This window comes from Corvus cornix, chromosome 2 (genome assembly GCF_000738735.6).
Source record: "Corvus cornix cornix isolate S_Up_H32 chromosome 2, ASM73873v5, whole genome shotgun sequence".
NCBI lineage: Eukaryota > Metazoa > Chordata > Aves > Passeriformes > Corvidae > Corvus > Corvus cornix.
The window spans coordinates 91,375,695-91,394,576 of NC_046333.1; the positions used below are offsets into that span (position 1 = coordinate 91,375,695).

Genomic DNA, 18,882 nt, shown 5'->3' on the forward strand with positions numbered 1-18,882 from the left:
ACAGTGAGTAAATGTCAGCTGTTAAAATGTTCAGGCAACTAAAGATGCAGCTAAGCACCTCGAATATTGATTTTATTATGCAACTTGTTATTTAGTATGTACTTAGATATAAGCATACTGCATTTTATTTCTGATTGAAATACATCTCTGAAGTATTTCCACAGGAAAGTGGATTATGAACTTTATGTATATCCTGACAGTCATGTTATGTGTCTTATACATTTATAGGGTTTTTTAGATAAGGATTTTGATTAACTGGAAAACTGCTCAAAGGCTCATGCAATGATGAATGATAAAAGAGAGTGATATTAAAAAGAACTCCATAAAAATTATAAAATAAACTTGGAAGACCCTAAGTTTTGCCCCTTTACAATTACCAAACTGCATATTTCTCTGCTGTAAATCTTGGGAACATGAGATGTGAAACCAAACATTTCAAAACTGCAGAATATTTTTCTCTTCTTATACTTAAAAATATCAGGGGCAGAATAGCTGCCTTTCATATTTTCTTTCTGAAAAATATTTTCCCTGAGGCTTGCAAACTGCTCATGCTGGCCTTTCTGTTAGGTTCTGATTAAGCAAAGTGCTTAAAAACACACTGATTATTAAAAATAAGTATTCCAAATGGGCTGGTGAAGGACCTTATTGAATCAAGTCTTTAAAAAGTATGTTGTTTGTTTTGCATAGTAACATTTCCCTCACAAAGTTAATGTTTAATATCCTCTCTTTGTGGAACTGCTTTACAATAACTCAAATGTTAGCAGTCAGAGAGAATAAACTTTGTTACACAAAATGTGAATATTATACAATTTTTAATGTGCATCTCAGTGAAATTAAAGGCATGTCAGGCTTAGGTTTTACAATAAAGGCATGCCACAGCCTGGGGGCTTGTCATGGCTGAAAATCCAGGCTGTGACATGTTTTTCACTTCTCTGAGTGACATGCGAGGCAGTGCTACCTCTGAAATATAATGTGTTAGGCTTTTGCAGACTGCATGTATTTTATGATGTTAAGTTATAATAGAATCATAGAATATCCTGACTTCAAATGGAGATAAGAAAACCAAAGTTAGTGTTTTAATTTTAGGTTGGCTTTGTTCTTTGAGATCTGCAAATGCTTTTTAAAATACACAAGCCGTGGACTATTCTCAGTTAGTAACAAAATGCAGCTGTATGTGATGCAGTGCCAGTGAAACACAGCAGCCTTATTTTCTCTTGTGTCTTTCATACCAAATACATCTCAGACTGCTTTCCACAATGCCCAGCAACTCCTGGCAGTCCATAGGTGAGAGGAGCCAGGAAAGAACTTGTTCCAAATGCCCTGTGTGTCACTAATATAATCTCATTCAGCAGTGGATCCCATCTAAGAAGGGGAACAAGTGAAAAAATTCTGAAACACAGCAATTCCCTTGTGCTTTAGTGAGATTTTTAAGAAAGGAAAAGAGGGATGGCTATCATTCTCTGCCAAAGTATTATTTCTCCATTTTTATAAATTAATTGCCTCATCACAGTAAAATATTTAATCAGTATTACCTTCTCAAGATTCTGTTGTTGTTTTACTTGTCTTTCAGCTATAACAATGAGAAAGGTTAGTTTTAATGATCACAACCTTTTAGGCAAATGCAGATTTAAGTTCATGTCCCTTTGTCTTTTGTCCACTGGCAGCCAAAATAAAACCATTTAGAAATCAGACAACCTGTCTGTTTGACTTAGACACTGATTGTAGTCAGCAAATGTGGATGGTTTGCTCTGCAGATGCTGTGGTGCACAGCCTTGAAACCCTCCCCCCTCCCAGGATATGGACCTTACTACCGTCTCTACCACTTCTCTTCCACTCCAAGATGGCACTATCTTTTGCTCTTATTTTTGTAGTTGAAAAAAAAATCCTGCTGGTCATGACCAAAACTTGAAGTCTTTATTAAAGATATATTTCTCTCTCCTAGCCTTTGTGCTGTGATCTAGTCTGCTTCTCCTTCTACAGACCTTTAGCTTTGCAGTTCCTAAATGAAAAAGCTTATTTCTTTGCTGATTGCCTCCTTCAAATATTTGTGACAATATCTCTTTTTACTTGTTATTCAACCATTTCATATAGATGGAAAGGTCTTAATCTTCACTGGGAAATTAATCCCTAGGTACTTAATTTGATTTAAATTCCTCCACCAATGCATATATTAAGAAGTTATGTGGCAGTGAGCAGGCCATTTATTTAAATGTGATCTGAGAGGGGAAACAGTATTTTATATGCATGATGTTAGCAAAAGCTGCTTTTATGTTGAGGCTTTCTAAATTTCCCTCCATTAATTCACATCTTTCTGCAGTGGCACTGTTTGTGTGTGATAGGAGTTTTCTCAGTGTAACTTATTCCAGAACTTACTCCAGACAGATGGGGCAGTTTTGCTTATCTTTCTCATTACTTTCCCCTCTTTGCCTTTAATTTGAATATTAGTTTGTTCAGATTAAATTTATTTTGTTGTAAACACTGGCTATTTTCCTATCCTGATCTCCACATTCCTGAAGCCTGCATGGTTTTTTCAGCTTAATCCTGTAATTAACTGCAGGAGGGTAGTATTGATGTAGGTAAGCACAGCTGGCAGCTTTCCCAGCCTTCCTTGGTGCAGTCTCTTTGCAGGCAGGGTAACAAGGATGTGTTTATTGACAGAGTATGTCCAGTTTGTAGCTCTATAATGTTAATAAAGGCAAGACTTTCAAGCGATTCTCATATTTGCTATATTGTGCTTCTAAAATGCACAGTAATTAGCATGCATTTGTAGACACTGATGGAAGACTTTTAACATTAAAAGTACTGAATACTTCTTTAAAAATTGGATGTGTCAAAATTCTTCCCAAAGCTAGCATGCTATTTTTCACATTTTAAAGTTCTACATATGTCAGCATAAAGAAACTGTACTCTCAGTTTGCGTTTTTTTAAGTCTGGGTGAAGTGGAAACCACTTTTAAAAACTCTCCAAACTCCAAAAGAGGTTATAAAGCAACAGGAGAAATGTGGAAGCTTGTTCCTACTAGTTATGTAGAAAAGCTGCATGTTCAATGCTGCATCTAGGACATTGTTGACAAGCACCAATTTTATGATCTATTTGAAAAACCTGACCTGATTTCACTGTAGAGAAAGGTTAAGTATAAGTTTAAAGATGACGTAACTTGCAAACCACCAATTTTTTGAAGGCCATGTATCGCATCCTGCTAAAAAAGGTGAAAACAAGAAAAATTAAAACCAGGTGGTACTCTTTGCTTTAGCAGAAGCAGTCATAATTCTCTTCCAAATAGCCATCCAGGATATGAAATAAGGAAAGATGATTCATCTTAAAAAATGGTGTCTCGTGTTCTTATTTCAGGGCTGCTCTTTGGCTCTCCCCATTTTGTCTTGCTTCTTCCTTTTTGATTCTGTGATACCAGCAAACCCACCATGCTGGGCAGTAAACTGAGCTCTAATGGGAACTGAGAGCTGAGAGTAATTGCTCCCTTTCCACTCACGGGGCTCTTTCTTGGTGTAGAGGTAGAGTAACCCAGGAGCAGTGGGTTTGGGCTGGTCTATGTGACCCAGGATACTGCAGCAGGCGGAGGCAGCACTTGAGCACTTTGCTCCGGAATAGGCACCATTCCTGAAGACTCTGCCTGAACTCTACCTGAAGATATATTCTGTGATAGCCTCTGGCAATTGTTGCATGGTGAGAGGGCTCTGTTTGAAGGTCAGACACAGCAATAAGTGCTCTGTCGTGGAGCGTGTTTGAAGTGTAGCCAACACATTTGAATTTGAATGTGTTTTCTTACTGAGTGCATATTCTTATAACAACTATCTGCATGATCTTTCTTTTCAATGAATGGTGTTTCATGCAGTGTGTCTGAATGAAAAACTTCTCTTGTATTTGCTGCACACTGAAATGAACAGACAGGTTCGGCAAAATGTGAGAGCTTTTTCTGGATCTGGTGCTTGCTGAAGTTTTGAAATGTTTGTGGATTAAATGACGAAAGGAGAGCTAACACAAGACTGTAGCTCTGTTGAATGTACTTTGCTCTGAGGAAATCTGTTTATTTCAAATGTTGAGCAACAGTATTTTTGTTCAGTTGATTTTTTACTTACATCATCAGGTAAAAGAGAGAAGTAGGAGGAAAGAAACAAAATGCCTAGAGAGTGGGGAAGGGCTTACTACAACAGCAACCTTACTTCAATACAGGGAAGGCTAAAGTTCTGGAACCATAACATGTCTCCATGATAAGCATCATGCTGAGATACACCAAATTTGTTTGACTGCATACAGTGACCAAACAATCTTGTTTTGATTTAATACACATAGAAGCAAAAAGGACAATTTTATTATAACTAATAATATTGGAAAGAAGAGAATCAGAAGAAAGTTTACAGTATTTGAAAAATTTAAAAACAAAACTCCAATAGGAGGTTGTGCATTTGAGGAATACTTGTTTTTCATACCATAGGTTCCTTAGATAAATTTGGAACTAAAGATGCTGAAGCTACAATTGGAGTTATTCTTTTAGGAAACCATTTCTGATAAAATGAAAATTTTAGAGAAAAATCCTGTAATATTAAGATAGTATAATAATTCCTAAAACATATTTGATGTGCTGGGCTACTAGACTATCACAACATGGAACTTGCAATTGTTTCATTAAATATAAGCAATCAAATTGGAAAATACTTTGTCTACCATTTCCCTATTGCTCACCTGTAAGTAATATTCAGTATATCTGGGATGTGTGATTTTCATACACTTTATCTTACACTTTTTAAAGGTGGGAAAATTTTATACTCACCTGACCATCCTTTTCACTCATAAGGAAACAAAGAGTTATCATAGTGCTCTACTGCATGTGTAAATTGTATAAATTAAACACTATTGAGTGAAGACAGAAGCTATCTTATGCTTTAATTTCAGTGGGAATATGTAGTCCCATGTCAAATGCATGTTGTTTGGGCAAAAAGGTTACAATGGCCTTTTATAGCCCACATGCAAAATAGAAGGTCTTATCCTTCTCACTTCAGCAAGTAAGAAAGTTTCTTTTGCTTAGATATCATATAGAATATTTAGTCCACTATTTTCTGTGGGAAAATTCCATTAGTAAAAACTTGGTGGAGTGAGAAGTGGCTCAACTTCTAGGAATAAATCTTAAAGATGTTCAGAGGCTCAGAAAATCTCAAAATTATGATCTTTATTAATAACATAGTGCATGTTCTGGATAAAAATAATCGTCATTTGGATACATTTTGACAAAAAAAGAAAAGATGAATGCTGTCCTGAGAGAAATTTGTATTAATTATGCTTCACTGATGTCAGTAGAAGACTTCAGATGCTTTCTATGATGCTGTTGATCAAATACTGGTTAGAATGACTGGAGACATGAATTTTCTCTCCAGACACCACCTTTAAATAGGATATTGATAGTCTTCTGGGGGTTAGATATAAAAAGGTTTGCAACTTGGAGCAAATGGATCCACTACTCACTGTGTGCGCTGTACAGGGAGCAAAATAAAGTTCAGTCTTTAAAATATAAGAGTATGAACACTGTGTCTCTTTTCAAGAGTATGAACATACCCTGGCAGAAAAGAGTATGAACACTGTCTTTGGCTGTCAGAAAGACTGTGTCCACCCTGGGAAATAAGTCAGAGAGTGCTGGAAATTGTTCCTGGCTTCCAGCCACAAAAATTACTGTCAGGGGTTAGTAAGCAAAATCCCTTTTCTGAATACATTGAGTCAAAAAAGTCACATCAGCAGCAGTAAGCATCTCACCTCTTCTGCTCCTGTATATTCCCCCTGTCACATTGCAGAGGGAAGATTTCTGATGAGAAAAAAGAGAAGAGTGAGATAAATAAAGCCCTTTCTGTCTCTAGGGGTTACCAATGCACCTTATCTGGCGGATGGTAATAGAAGAGGGAGAAATAAGATTGAAAAACAGTGCTGCATAAATTCCTTTATGTAATGTGGACAGTAACATAGCCCAGCAGTACCACCTGATACCCAGATCTGCATTGAAACTTCCTAATCATCTCCTACATGTACCTCTCCAGAGGGTAAAGTTTTTTCTGATAGCATGAGACACAGCAATAGGGCCGTTCCAGGGAAGTTGACTTGGCTTACAGGCTTCAGGAAAATGGTCTGGAATAAGTGGTATCTTCCTTGTATAAGTATTCTGAGTTTTTGAAAACAACATAATTTATATGCTAATAAGATTTCCATTATTGCAATGATTGCTTTCTTGTCCATTAATTACGTATGCTTTGATCAGTCATCATTAGTGCTGTGCATAAAATAGCTTTACAAATATTTAATAAATGGGTTCACAATATTAATGTTTTTAAAGATAGTTATTGCTACAAATTAAGAGATTCCTTTTCCAGCTTAGAATATGTAGATAAATATGATCTAATTTGAGAAGCAATTGTTAGCTGTTTTGAGATCATTAATTCCTTTTATGAGTGATAGAAAAAGAGTAGAATCTCCTTTTAAGTGCTGTATCCTCATTCTAGCTGGAATTCAACATTGTCATATCACTGCAATATACTGAAAAACATCATAAATATTCATTGAATGCCAGTGGCAGAGAAGGAAATACTTTCTTATTCTAATACCATTTTCATTTGAGACAGATGAAATAAAAGGCTTCTCATTAGTTATTTTGGGACATTTAATACTCTACAGGCATGCCATACACTTGGCCAATTAGCATAGGTGATTGATGAGAAGAATTAAAAAATAGAAGTAACTGATTTTTAAGGGCACCTGTGAATACGAGGTTTGCTGCTATTGCACGGAGCAGTGCAGTCTGTCAGAGTATTAAAAAGAAATTTAGTCCCATTCCATTCAGTGTGTGTGTTGACCAAGATAAGGAAAAGGTTATGATACTGGAGATAGCCAGAGAAAATAATGGAATCTGTCATTTGTCTTCCTTCGGGCTCTTTAGATATTATTGCTGTCTCTCCAAGAAGCCAAGCATCTGATGCTGGAATGCTTTAAGTACAGAGGTGTCAGTGTGAGCTTCAACTCAGGGTGCTTATTTGGAACTTGTAGTGTTGGATCTTTTGTAGGAAAATGAAGCGTACTGCATCTTTAAACAACGGTTTCTTTGTTTTCCAGTGAGATCTTTTCCAGCTAGAATGCTTCCTAGGTCTTAAACAGGGCTGAAGAAGGCAGCCAAACTGATAAGAAAGCTTTTGAGTATGAGGTAACCTTCTCTTTCCCTGGGAATAGAAAAACAGGCAAAGCAAGGGCTGGGCCTCTGTCCTTGCCTTGGAAAATCTAAGCTTAAAATCAGTCCAGCACCCCTGCAGAGCAGTTTCAGAACTACCTTCAGTACAAGCTGAGGTGCTGCCAGCAGAATTTCCAGTGGATTTGCACTGTCATCAGCTTGCTCAGTTGCTAGAGCACTGCTGGGGCTCTAACATCAGTTCAGCCCCAGCTCAGTATGATTCAGGGGTGTGGGGCTGGGGTACTGCTCTCGAGAGGGAAATGAAAGCTCAGCTGGTTTTCAAATGAGTCCAGTCCTCTCTGAATATAAATTAGGGGAATTAGTGTAGGTTTGTATACATTATTCTCTAAAGAGTTAGTTATGAGTAGCAGTTATGGGTTAGTAAAGATTATCTCCTCTTTTGAGTGGTATTCTGCCACCATCAGCCTTTTGATAGACACACAAAAATTTGTTTTTTCAAAATTTAAATATCAGTATTTTCAGTATTTAGAAATTTTTTTTACAGTTTCAAAAGAAAACATTTTATATTTTCCTTTCAAATAAAATATTTTTGAAATCTGAAAACTGATTTTAGCCCTTTATCCATGGGGAAATGTATGTGGATTTTTCCCTATTTTCCAGCATTCTTTGTGTCTTTTAAAATTTATTCTTTTTCCTTTTCATTACAGCAAAGTAAGGGTTATACCAATTTCAAATTCTTGTAAGTGTTAAATAAATTGATTGTGTCATTCTGCCAAATTATCAGAGGAGAGCATTAATCTCTCTACTTTAGGCATACAGAGTCATTTAAAGAGAGTGTAGGTGTCCAAGCTTCAGAGAACAGCAGCCCAGAATGGTTCCTCTCCAGTCTCACTTCCAGGACACTGAAATTCAATCCCTGCCTCCATTCTGGAACATGAAGTTCCAATATACTTTGTTCATGAGAGAGACATTTCAGACTGGCCAGGTAAAAATCTTCCTCCTATATAAAACCAACTTTTGTGGTGGAAAGATAACTCAGCTGTTTTTTATTCTCCTCCCTGTCGCAGATCTGAGAATACCTAGTCTGCTGAGTGGAGAACTACTTGTTCTCTGCACAAATATCATTTAAAAAAAGAACAGGGGGATCTCCTTAAATAATACTGTGAGCCTAAAAGTAAGTATATGGCCAATAATAAGAGGAACCTGAAAGCAAGGGGAAAGCTTAAAATGATAAGAAGATTCAGGTTCAGAAGCAGTCTTCTGATGGAAATAATGGAAGTAAAAAAGCTCCCCATACTCAGTTTTATAATTTCAGGAGCTTAGATGTGAATATAGCACCATGAAATGCATTGGTGGGTAGTAATTCCCTTCCAGTTCCAAATTTACTGACTGTGTTGCTGCCTGCACTCCTCTTCAAGCAGGAACTGAGAGCAGTACCTTAAAAATAAGTGCAATTTTTTTTTTTTCTTTTTTTGAAGGGGGGGTTTTCTTTTTGTGTTTGTTTGGTTTTGGTGATGGCAGTGGGATTCCTAAGTTTTATGTTTGGTTTTTTGGGGATCGGGTTGGGGTTTTTTCGTTCGTTTGTTTTTTAGTTTGGTTGTTGCTTTGGATTGGGTTGGGTTTTTTTGTCCAGAAGCAGATAGTGATGTCTGAGCTGAGAAAGGAAATTCACTAGATCAAGCTTGGTAGTCTGGGAATCTGCTTGTACTTACGGACTGACATCAATCTGGTTTTCCTATGTAAATTTACCAGCTCACTTGCCTGGGCACATCTGAATTAGTCGGTATGGCATGTAGATACCATCCTGGGTGTGGAAGCACTGTCAGGCAGTAGTCGGAAGAGAGAGATGTCTAGTCTGTAGTTATTTCATAGCATTAAATGGACTTTAAACACTACCTTGAGTTAGAAGAAACCCAAAAAGAGGGCTCAGTTTACTAATACCTTGCATTTATACTAATTTCGACAAATTAGCTAATGTGACTTAAGGAGTGTCAAGGGGATATCATCTGTTGTCTTGTTTTCATTGCCATCATCGTGTCCATGGGGAATCTTAAAGAGATTTCAAGTAGTATATTTCATTCAAAACTAAACTGTTTATCTATTAAGTGACTAGGTATGTCTCAAATTTTTAGTATGACATTGATTTTTGATTAATTTTAGGGGGAGAATGTGATTAAAACAACAAAGTGTTTCACAAAAGTTTTTAAAAGCATCCGTCACAGTGGGAAGATATTTAAGTATCAGTAAGCCTTAACTTTAGTGTTCTGAAAATGTAGGAAGAGTGATCCCAGAGTAACACCATTACTTATTACATTAAGCATTGCTTTATGAAGCCTGAAGAGAGCTACACCTTTGAGATCTCTGACCTGTGCCAGCTGGAAAGCTGCTATGTTGTGTAGGATCTAGTGGTGTATGGCACTGACCACTCGTAAACCAAACCGAGCCTCTTCAGCTTCTTTAGATCTGAGTGTTTTACAAAGCACCTACCATCTTTCCTCAGCAAAACTGCTACAAGCATATAAATAGAGAATCTCTGAAGTGTCAAAACTATGCCAGTTATGTCTTACAGACTCTCTGCAGGTTGTTGGCACAGGTTAGAATAGCCTGAATGATTAAAATGGACAATGAAAAGGGCTGAATTTGATATTACTAAGAATATGCTGGTTAGATATCCTTCATGCCACTGCCAAGCCTGTTCAAATCTCTGTGCTCAGCAATGCTAATGCTCTTCTCTGCAGATTCAGTCAGAATTTGATGCTGATGAAAGCATCACCTGGAGGGATGCAGTGCTGAAGAAAGGGAAGAAGATGAAACTTCTACTTCATTTCATCAAACATAGCTGTCTTCAGGAGTACTTTCTGATAGCAACATAGACAAAATCCGAAATTTTAAAGAAAAGTAAATCTGAGAGTCCTAGGATTGGAAATAGCTTAGGCTAGGCTTTTTAGCTTTACAGAAATAGACATCTTAAATGTCATAACAATTCTGGCAATTGTCAAATAATGCCAAAACTACAACCGGGCTAAATTAAAAGGTCGTTAGAAGCTTGCTGTAAACTTAGATGAACAAAAATTGTTGTCTCATTCTGAAATGAAAAATGGACCTATTTCAGTGATGGTTACTAGGAAATGTATTAGAAAGTCAATGTTCTGGACAGTCAGTTCCCATGTGCTTTGAACTGTCTTATCTGATTTACCAAAGAAACGTTTAAAATCCTCTAATCATTAGAAACATTTTATGAATATTGAATTAAACAGTCTGAGTTCCTGTATAAGAGTTTGTACTGCATAAAAAGAGGGAAAATCAGTGTTAGTGGTCTAGGCCTGGATGGCTGCTCGCTACAAAAAAACACCTTTTAACTGATTCAAACATTCTTCCCTGGTCAGTGTCAGGTCACACTTCTGCCTGCAGGGGCCTTTTCGGATGTAGAGTAGCCATGAAACACTGGGAATGAGTCTTCTATCATTGTCTTTTCTCTACCCAGTAGTGAGAATCATCCGTGACTGACAGGTATACATACTTACAAAGAGATTTGTAAAGATGTCTGGTCTTTGCAACTTTTTAAATTCCCCTTTCCTGTTAAGGCAGTTTTGAATTAAAGTTGCTCCCTTAGAAAGATAATAGTCTGAAGATGCTGTGCTCAGCACTTGCACATGGGTAATGCCAGTGTGTTCTACTTTGGATATGAAGACCTTGCTAATAACAGAGGCTGCCTGCTCATTAGAAAGAAGAGAGTAAACAAAGTAATCTCATGAGTCCAGCCAATGTGACAGAGCCTGGGCAGGAAGCGCACAGAGAAGAGGCAGTGGCTCCTGCAGTCATTTGGGTCATCATCAGAACAAATGAAATACAGCTTGTGCGGTTCTGCTCTCTGCTGAGATTAATGTAGTTTAAAGAAAATGGAAGAAATTACTTCAGAACATCATATAAAATTGCTGTTGAAGAGATGGAACTGCTGCTTAATGTGGTGTCCTCAAAAGGCTTTTTGCCATGTCTTCTGATTCATTCTTACAAAAGCAGTGGAGAAAAAACCATGGTGGTGGAAGACAATGTGCTGTTACGCTGTTTCTACAGACACACAAAGCTAGAAACTGAAATCATCAGGGACTCAACCTCATAACAACAATTCTGAGCATCACCTCAGCTGTTTGTATTTACTTTTTTATGCACACTGGAAAGGTCTTGAGTTCCTAGTCCCTGTGCTTCAGACTGTTTCCTTTTCTCTTGCCACCTTAAAAGACAGGTTGTTTACACCAATGTTTTCACACACTCCTGGAAGAGACTGAGTCAAGAGAAAAGGAATTACATTGCTCGTGCTTCAGAGGCCAACCATAGATCAGGAAATTGGCTAAATACCAACAGTCAGTGCTGTTATATATTATATATCACCAGACTTGAAAGCATTTGTTGCACACTGTTCCAGTGCCTGTCATTTTGTTTCTGAAGTACTCAGAAAAAAGCTTGCAAAATAGCTCTCAAGTATGTATGTTTCATTTCAATTTCTTTGCTGCCACGCTTTTAAACCTAAGACCACTAATGATGTCCAACATAGAGCTTACCTGATCACTGAAAGAGATGACTCACAAAAAAACCGTATCACTGCATAAAAATGATATGGCCATAAAAAACAGAATAGCATCTAACTGCTTTGCCTTGTGCTGGCCAGATGAATGTGATGAATGTGTAAAAGCACATTGCTGAGTAACAAAGCATAAAGGTTTCATCTTTCTTCACCTGCAATGGCCAGCAAGTCTGATACCCTTTGATGCATGATTTCCTGGCTAGCATCCTTTTCTCCCCGCTTTTTACCTGCTTATGAATTGCTGGTACCTTGTCAGGGACATTATTCCCTTAGTCTTGCTTCTGTGTGTAAACGGAGGGCTCAGATGTTCGTAAATGATGCATTTGCTTGCTTTGCTGAAAGAAATGCTATGATTGTGCTGTCTCATTTCAGCATAGCTGTGTAAAATTGTTTAGCTGCATCTAAATGCTAATCTAATGGAGAAGCTTAGTCTGGGCTTGTGTCATTGTGCTGCCAACAGCACACTTTTATGCAATGACAGCTGATGATAGAGGATGCTGATGAGATGGTGGGAAGAAATTTTAACTAAAGAAATTTATCTGTTCCCCATCTGATTCTTTCACTTCCCTGAAAAAAAGAAAAAAAAAGAAAAAAAGAGTTGAAGTTCTGCCTGAAATATGGTAAAGATCAGCTAGCAAAATATTAGTTAGAAATAGAGGCACCCTTCTACACAGCAAGAGCATCTGTGCTTCAGTTATGCCTTTGTCAGGAAATAAATAAAATTGTAATAGGAGTTTAGAGAAGGGAGATAGGCAAAATAAAAAAAAATCCTCTCTCCTTGGAAGAAGAGGCTGAATAGACTGGAACTCTTAGTTTAGAAGGGAGTGTAGTGACAGTATGATGAAACCATGGTGGTACGGCTTATCGTACTTTGTATTTCCACAAAATCCTAGGTTCAGGATGTATGTGAATGATAGGTACATAAAGATGTTATACTCAATTTGAGACTGTAGGTGTTGGCCTTCACTTTCCATTTCTTCCAGCCCAGCTGTGGAATATAACTCCTTGCTGTCATGATTTTAGGGGAGGCTTAGTAGCTTTTTCTTTTTTTAGGAAACTTGGTTTTGGGAAATGATTTTAGTTCAAGATAGTCTCAAGGAATTATTTTACATACCAGGGATTTTTTTTTTTTAAATTTTGAGAAACTCTATTACTTATTCTGTACGCATTTAAGGTAGACGATTGCCAAAGCAGAACACAATGGGCTATGCCACGGACTACTTGAATTAGCTGATGCTAACAAAGATCTTGGCAAATGTGAGACAAAAAGCCCATCTTTTTTATTAAAATTGCTGGATATTTTTGCCCAGAACAGTTTTTGCCATGAGGGAGGGGAAAAAAAATTCTCTGCTGTGTTCTTTATTTCCAAATTGCCTTCGATGTGAACCTGTACATCTGCTTATCCCATACTTCATTCATATGAGAGCAGCTTCTGTAACCTATTTAAAAAATCATTACTATTTCCTGATCTCTGAGATATCTCTGAGATATAGTTTTCCATTTACTTGTCTGACTAGCAAGAGTTCACAGAAGCTACACAAGAATATATGAAGTGTCCCATGAGATCAGTAGACTGAGTCACATCCCAGTCCTCTGTTTCTAAATGAAATAAATACACAAGTAATCCTCACTCAATGCAAATTTCAGAAGGTCATTACCTCCTGTGCAAAGGAATAATGTGAAAAGCATCACTGATTTTTCTGTCCTAATAGATGAGTGCGTCCTAGTTCCAATGTTAAGGGATTTGATGAATGCCAATTCTTTATTTTTCTTTTCTGTCACTGTCATGATTACCAGAATTTTTTTTCCTTGACAATTTTCTTCCAACAATTTAGCTTCCTTCTTCCACACTGGTTTCCTCCAAAACCGATGTTTTTGTGTTTGGGAAAGTAACTTGTTTGTAGGTATGTTTTTTAAGCATACATAGCATGTTTGCTATGGTGTAGATGGATACTTAATGTGTGAAAGTAAGCCTGTTCATTTTTTTTCCTGCTATTTTATGCCTGCTCTGTCATAGCTAGAACACAAGTTTCTGTTTAGATGAGAATGGTGGTATTGCTTCACTTAGAAAATGTTAGCCAAGGCCAGGTTTTTAGCTGTTCTTCACCCTGCTCTTTGAGCTGCTCTGCTTCTCTCCAGACACCAGTGTTCAGTTACCCAAAGCTTTTAGAAAATGTCATAAGAGAGAAAACAGTCAGGGAAAAGACATCCCAATGGATTGTAAACTATTTCAGATTTTAATCTTTAATCTTGAAAATTTTGAAAGAAACACCTTTTCTGAAAGTAATCTCAGGGCTTGAAAAGCAGCAGTCACTGAGCCTGCTTTGATCAAATGTTCTAGAAACATTTTATCCACAGCAGTCTAAAGATATAAAGTCATGGACTGAGGAGCATTGTTGATTTGATGGAGCATTTTAATTTCAGTCACTCTCTGCCTTCTGCTCTCCTCTCATTTGTCCAAAGATGATGGTTACCTCTTTATCCCACAGGGGGTTCCACCTTCACTGCTGTCTCCCTGGTATCCTCTCTTGCACTCTGCTTACATCTCCTGTGCTTAGCTCTTTGTCTGCAGCTGAATGAGTGATGTAACTAGGTTGAAACCAGAAGAGTTGTGCACGAGCTGCCCTCAGCTGGAAGCTTGCTGTTTTGTTTCAGAAGTGAGGTTATCCTTGCAGAGCTAAAAGCCTGGTAGGTAGAATAAATGATATTTCCTTTCTCTATAAACACTGCTGTCTCGGACATGGAACTGTGAAAGGTGGAAGAGGATCTGAATTCCGGTGTGTAGCTCTTCACTGCCCACATGTTGCAGAGCCAAGAGCCACAGAATGCCAACTTGCTACTTTGTACGTGTCAGGGAAAGTGTGTCAGTAGTTAAGGAGTCCTGAATGAGTAAATTGAGTGCAACATGTGAGTAGCAGGCTGTGTGGATTGCATGATAACATAGAAAGTCTTCTGAAAGGATCTGGGGCAAACAGAAAGTGTCTTGCTCCCTTCCTTCTACCTCCTTCTGCTAGCACTTCATCCTTCTAGGGCTCCTTTGTGCTGGCTCTGGTTCAACAATTCAGAAAAAAACATATCCCCCACTTGCCTAAACAATAAAAAATAAAGTTTAAAAAAATCCCCACTGAATGCATTTTGCTGGTTTAATAGGCCACTACAGCTCACACAGGGGTCTGATGAATGCTGAGCTACCAGCAGGTAGGTGTAGGGCTGTACAGCTAGGAGCAGTGCGAGAGGCCAATACAGCGCCCTCTGGGTGTTAGCGAGCTCTTAGGTTTCCTGTCCTGGGATGCTTGCCTTCCCTGCCTTCTACTTTTACTGGAGGTAGTCCAATAAGGAAACTACAAGTTCAGAAGTACGCCTTGATTTCACCATATGTCACAGAACTTAAAGAGACAGGTTTAGTTTTATATATTATACAAATATATAAATAATATGTAAAATTATATAAAATACTATTTCAGTTGTCATAGTTATCCTACTGATTTTCAGTTATTTCTGCATGCATTTATTTAGATTGTTTGCTTGGTATCAAATATCTCACTCAAGTATCCCAAAACTGACTGAGTTAATTTATTTTTGGGAAAATACCAATGGTCATTTTTGGAGCAGGTTTGACTGTGTAGGCTCAGATGCTTCATGGAAAGCCACAGGGTTTAAACACTGTTGTATGAGGAGATGACTTGTCTATAGGGCAGAGCAGCCCAGATTCCTGGACAGTGACGTGGAACTGAAGCAGTGTCCTGAAATGTGTTGGCCCGCTGGAAAACATTCAGGGCACAGGAGTCCTGTGGTATTTAACCACCTTGCATCCATCTGTGGTGTTTCTGTCAACATACTCATGGTCTTTCCTTTGATGAAGGGGTATTTGTGTTATCAATTTAGCTTGAATATATAATTATGACCTTTTAAACAAGCAATAAGATAAAAAATGTAGGCTGAGTATATTATAAACAGTTGAATAAATAGTTGTTTGGTGCCATGTGGTGGAAGACTGCTGAAGAAGGAAGTAAACATGGTCTAAAGCTGACATTTTTTGCAGGGATAGTACTGAAAATCATAAAGTAAATGCTATGCATTTATTTCTCTGTTTACTGAATTTGAGATACTTTGCAGGAGAAAATACACAGTAAATTAAATGGTGGTCAAAGTGTAGACCTAGCCCTGACTGAGAGCAGTTAAGAAACTTCCAAACTCTAATTTGATTGAAGAAGATGAAGAAAACTAAAGATATGAATAAAAAATTGTCCTGACTGTGGACTTCAGTGTATGAAGAATGAAAGAATTGTAAGTTTGGCATGGGCCTATGTCCAGAGCCGAATAAAAATACTGTGAAAGATAATGGAAAGAAAATTCTAATAAATTCTAGTGCTTTGTAGCTCAGAAAGAGCTTAATGACATGTTCATAATATAGCAAAGATACCTACTTTTTAACCACCAGGAAAAAAAATAGAAGCATAACAAACAGCTCCTTCCAAGTAGAGACAAATGACTGCTGTGAAGACAGGGGAAGTCCCACGTGTCTGAAATAAATCTAATGGTGGCTAATCATTTGTAAGTGTGAACAGATCATGTGGACTTCTTATTCTGACCACAAATAAAGGACTAATGACTTAAGATAAGAGGGGAAGACTCCACACACAAAGAGGGTAGAGACTGTCTTTTTATTAAGGGGATGAAACAATTATTCTGTATAATGAAGTACATAAATCAATATTAGGTTTGTAAAACAGAGCACAAAAAAGATGATGGTACTCAGAAGAAATAGGGAGATGATATCCTTCTATGTAGCAATTGTGAGATTGACGCTGTTGAAATGTTTGGTTTGGTTTTCATCATTTTTAAAGGACATTCAAGCACTGTAGCTTTTTGAGAAAAACAAGCAAAAAAAGGCCAAAGAATTACAAGGGAAGCAGGTCAGAGATGTATCAAAAAGCAAACAAACAAAAACAAACAAACACAAATAAACAAAAAATCTAAGAAACCTACAACATAAGCTTCTATATTTCTGTTGTCCGCACCGCCTATCTTACAATGTGAGATTAGTATTTTTTATACTTAAGGGTAGTTGTACATTCAGGAAAACTGAATAAATTACACCTGTGTAAGGCTGCATGATGAATTATGCAGCTGCAATGAATCCCAAATGCAGGGATGTATTTGGGCCAAAAAAGCTGAAATGCCGTGTGCTGCGATGGCTGTACACCCCAGCAGCAAAATCCAGGGGTGCCAGACTGTGCCAGACTGAGCTCATGCAGCTCCTCTTCCACCCTCTGTTTGCATCACTGTCTGTTGGAATCCAAGCCACAAACTTCCTGTTTCCTTCCCATCAACTTTTCAAGGGTCATTGCTATTGTGAAGATGCCTGTCCACAAAGCTGGACAGATCAGCTGGGCAGATTGGTATTTACTCTGGCATTCACTTTCACAACTATTAAAGAAAGAAAAAAAGTTTAGATGGTAGATTGAAGAAAATAAAATAGGCACCAAGACACCAGTGTGGTTTCTGTTGGTCTCCATCTGGATGACCTGTGTGTAATGGAAGAGGAAAGCTTTGCTTATTAACTATTTGATATATAGTAGAAGGTGGGGTTTATTCTAAGTGGAAGTTATTTAATTGTGCAGTTGATTTAAATGCTTGTTCAGGATTTTACATCTCTTGAAATAAAACACTGACTTGATCAAGAAATATTTTTTAATTTGATGATCATCTTCTGAAGAAGTTAATATTAACATTAGTTCCATTATTTTCTTTAATTCTATACAATCACTGATCCTTTTGCTCATAAGTATCTAAATATGCCTATGTAATGTCACTAAAACACAATGGAAGGCATAAGAGGATTTTGTGTGTTGCTATATTCACATGGATTTCATAAGTCCTGGGTTTTACGGTGCGTCCCACCATGAACTGCAGTTTGTACTGACCCATGTGCTGCAGTGTGTGGTGAGGTAAAAAGAAAGGATGAAATAGTGCTAAGATTGGCTTTTGTAACATTGCATCTTAATTTGAATAATATCTATTATTCAAATGTCCACTACTTTAAATAAAGAAAAAACACTTTTAGTAATTTATGAATCTCAAGTGTAAAGAAGACAACTCTCTAGCTAAATCTTATGGTATGTTATCTCAATAGCAAAGAAATGGCTTGATGTGAGCCCTGGAATATCAACAGATTATAGCTCATTTCTCATACCATAAATCAACACATAATTCCTAAGGGCAGGTTTCTGAAACATTGATTGGCTTATTTCTTACTAGCATTGCTATAGTTTTTAAAATTAAATTCAACATTTTATTATCTATTTATATCACTTCTTTTACTTCAAATGTAATTCTCTTATTTTTCATAAAATAGCCAGGAGACTGGGGCTTTTGGCTCTTCAAGCTTAGCACAGTGTGGCTTATACTTGTTTAAGGCTTCTTCTATTTATTAAAGGGAAATGGTGTTTTGTGGCTTGCAGGAAACTGCGGGGTGAGTGTGCTGTTCTACAAAACCATTGTACTGTTCCTGCAGGGACCTGATTTCAGTATTTCAGAGGCCTTCAGTGCATCCCTTCAGTGACCATAAAGGGTCATCCTAAAAGTGGCAGGCTTGCACAGAGAAATGTATTGTAGCCTCACAGGTTTACCATTTGGTTTCTTTACTCTGATGTCTGCAAAACAAATATTTATGGAGATGCTGTTAATAAGCCAAACCAGGGATGAAGTAGAACAGCAATCTATCTTGACAGCATTCAGTTCTCCACTACAGGTTCAAAATATTAAAAATACTTATCATAAATGAGTGAAACCCTCTTCTTTCATGCTCAATTATGAAATAGCTGAAGTAAGGAGGAAATTTAACAAGACCTTTTCTTAATTTAATCCAGAAAGATGGGAAGAAAGATGGGAGTAATTTCCTAGGGATATGTGAGGAGGTTTCAGCATTACATGGCCATTATATTGACAAGTAACAGTGTGTAGCACCACAAATGGTAGTACTGATTTAAAGACATTACAATTAAAATGAATACTAGAACACACATATTGGTATAGTACAGAACCAAGCCACAGGAGCTACTGGTATCTATAATCTAGTAGGATAAGTATATAAGATAAGATAAATAGCTTACAGAGC

At 37.4% G+C, this 18,882-nt stretch overlaps 1 protein-coding gene across 3 annotated transcripts in view; it reads left to right on the forward strand.

Moving 5' to 3' along the window:
• GABBR2 (gamma-aminobutyric acid type B receptor subunit 2) overlaps positions 1 to 18,882 on the forward strand; it is a 469,148-nt gene that overhangs the window by 250,017 nt on the left and 200,249 nt on the right. The window lies entirely within an intron of this gene.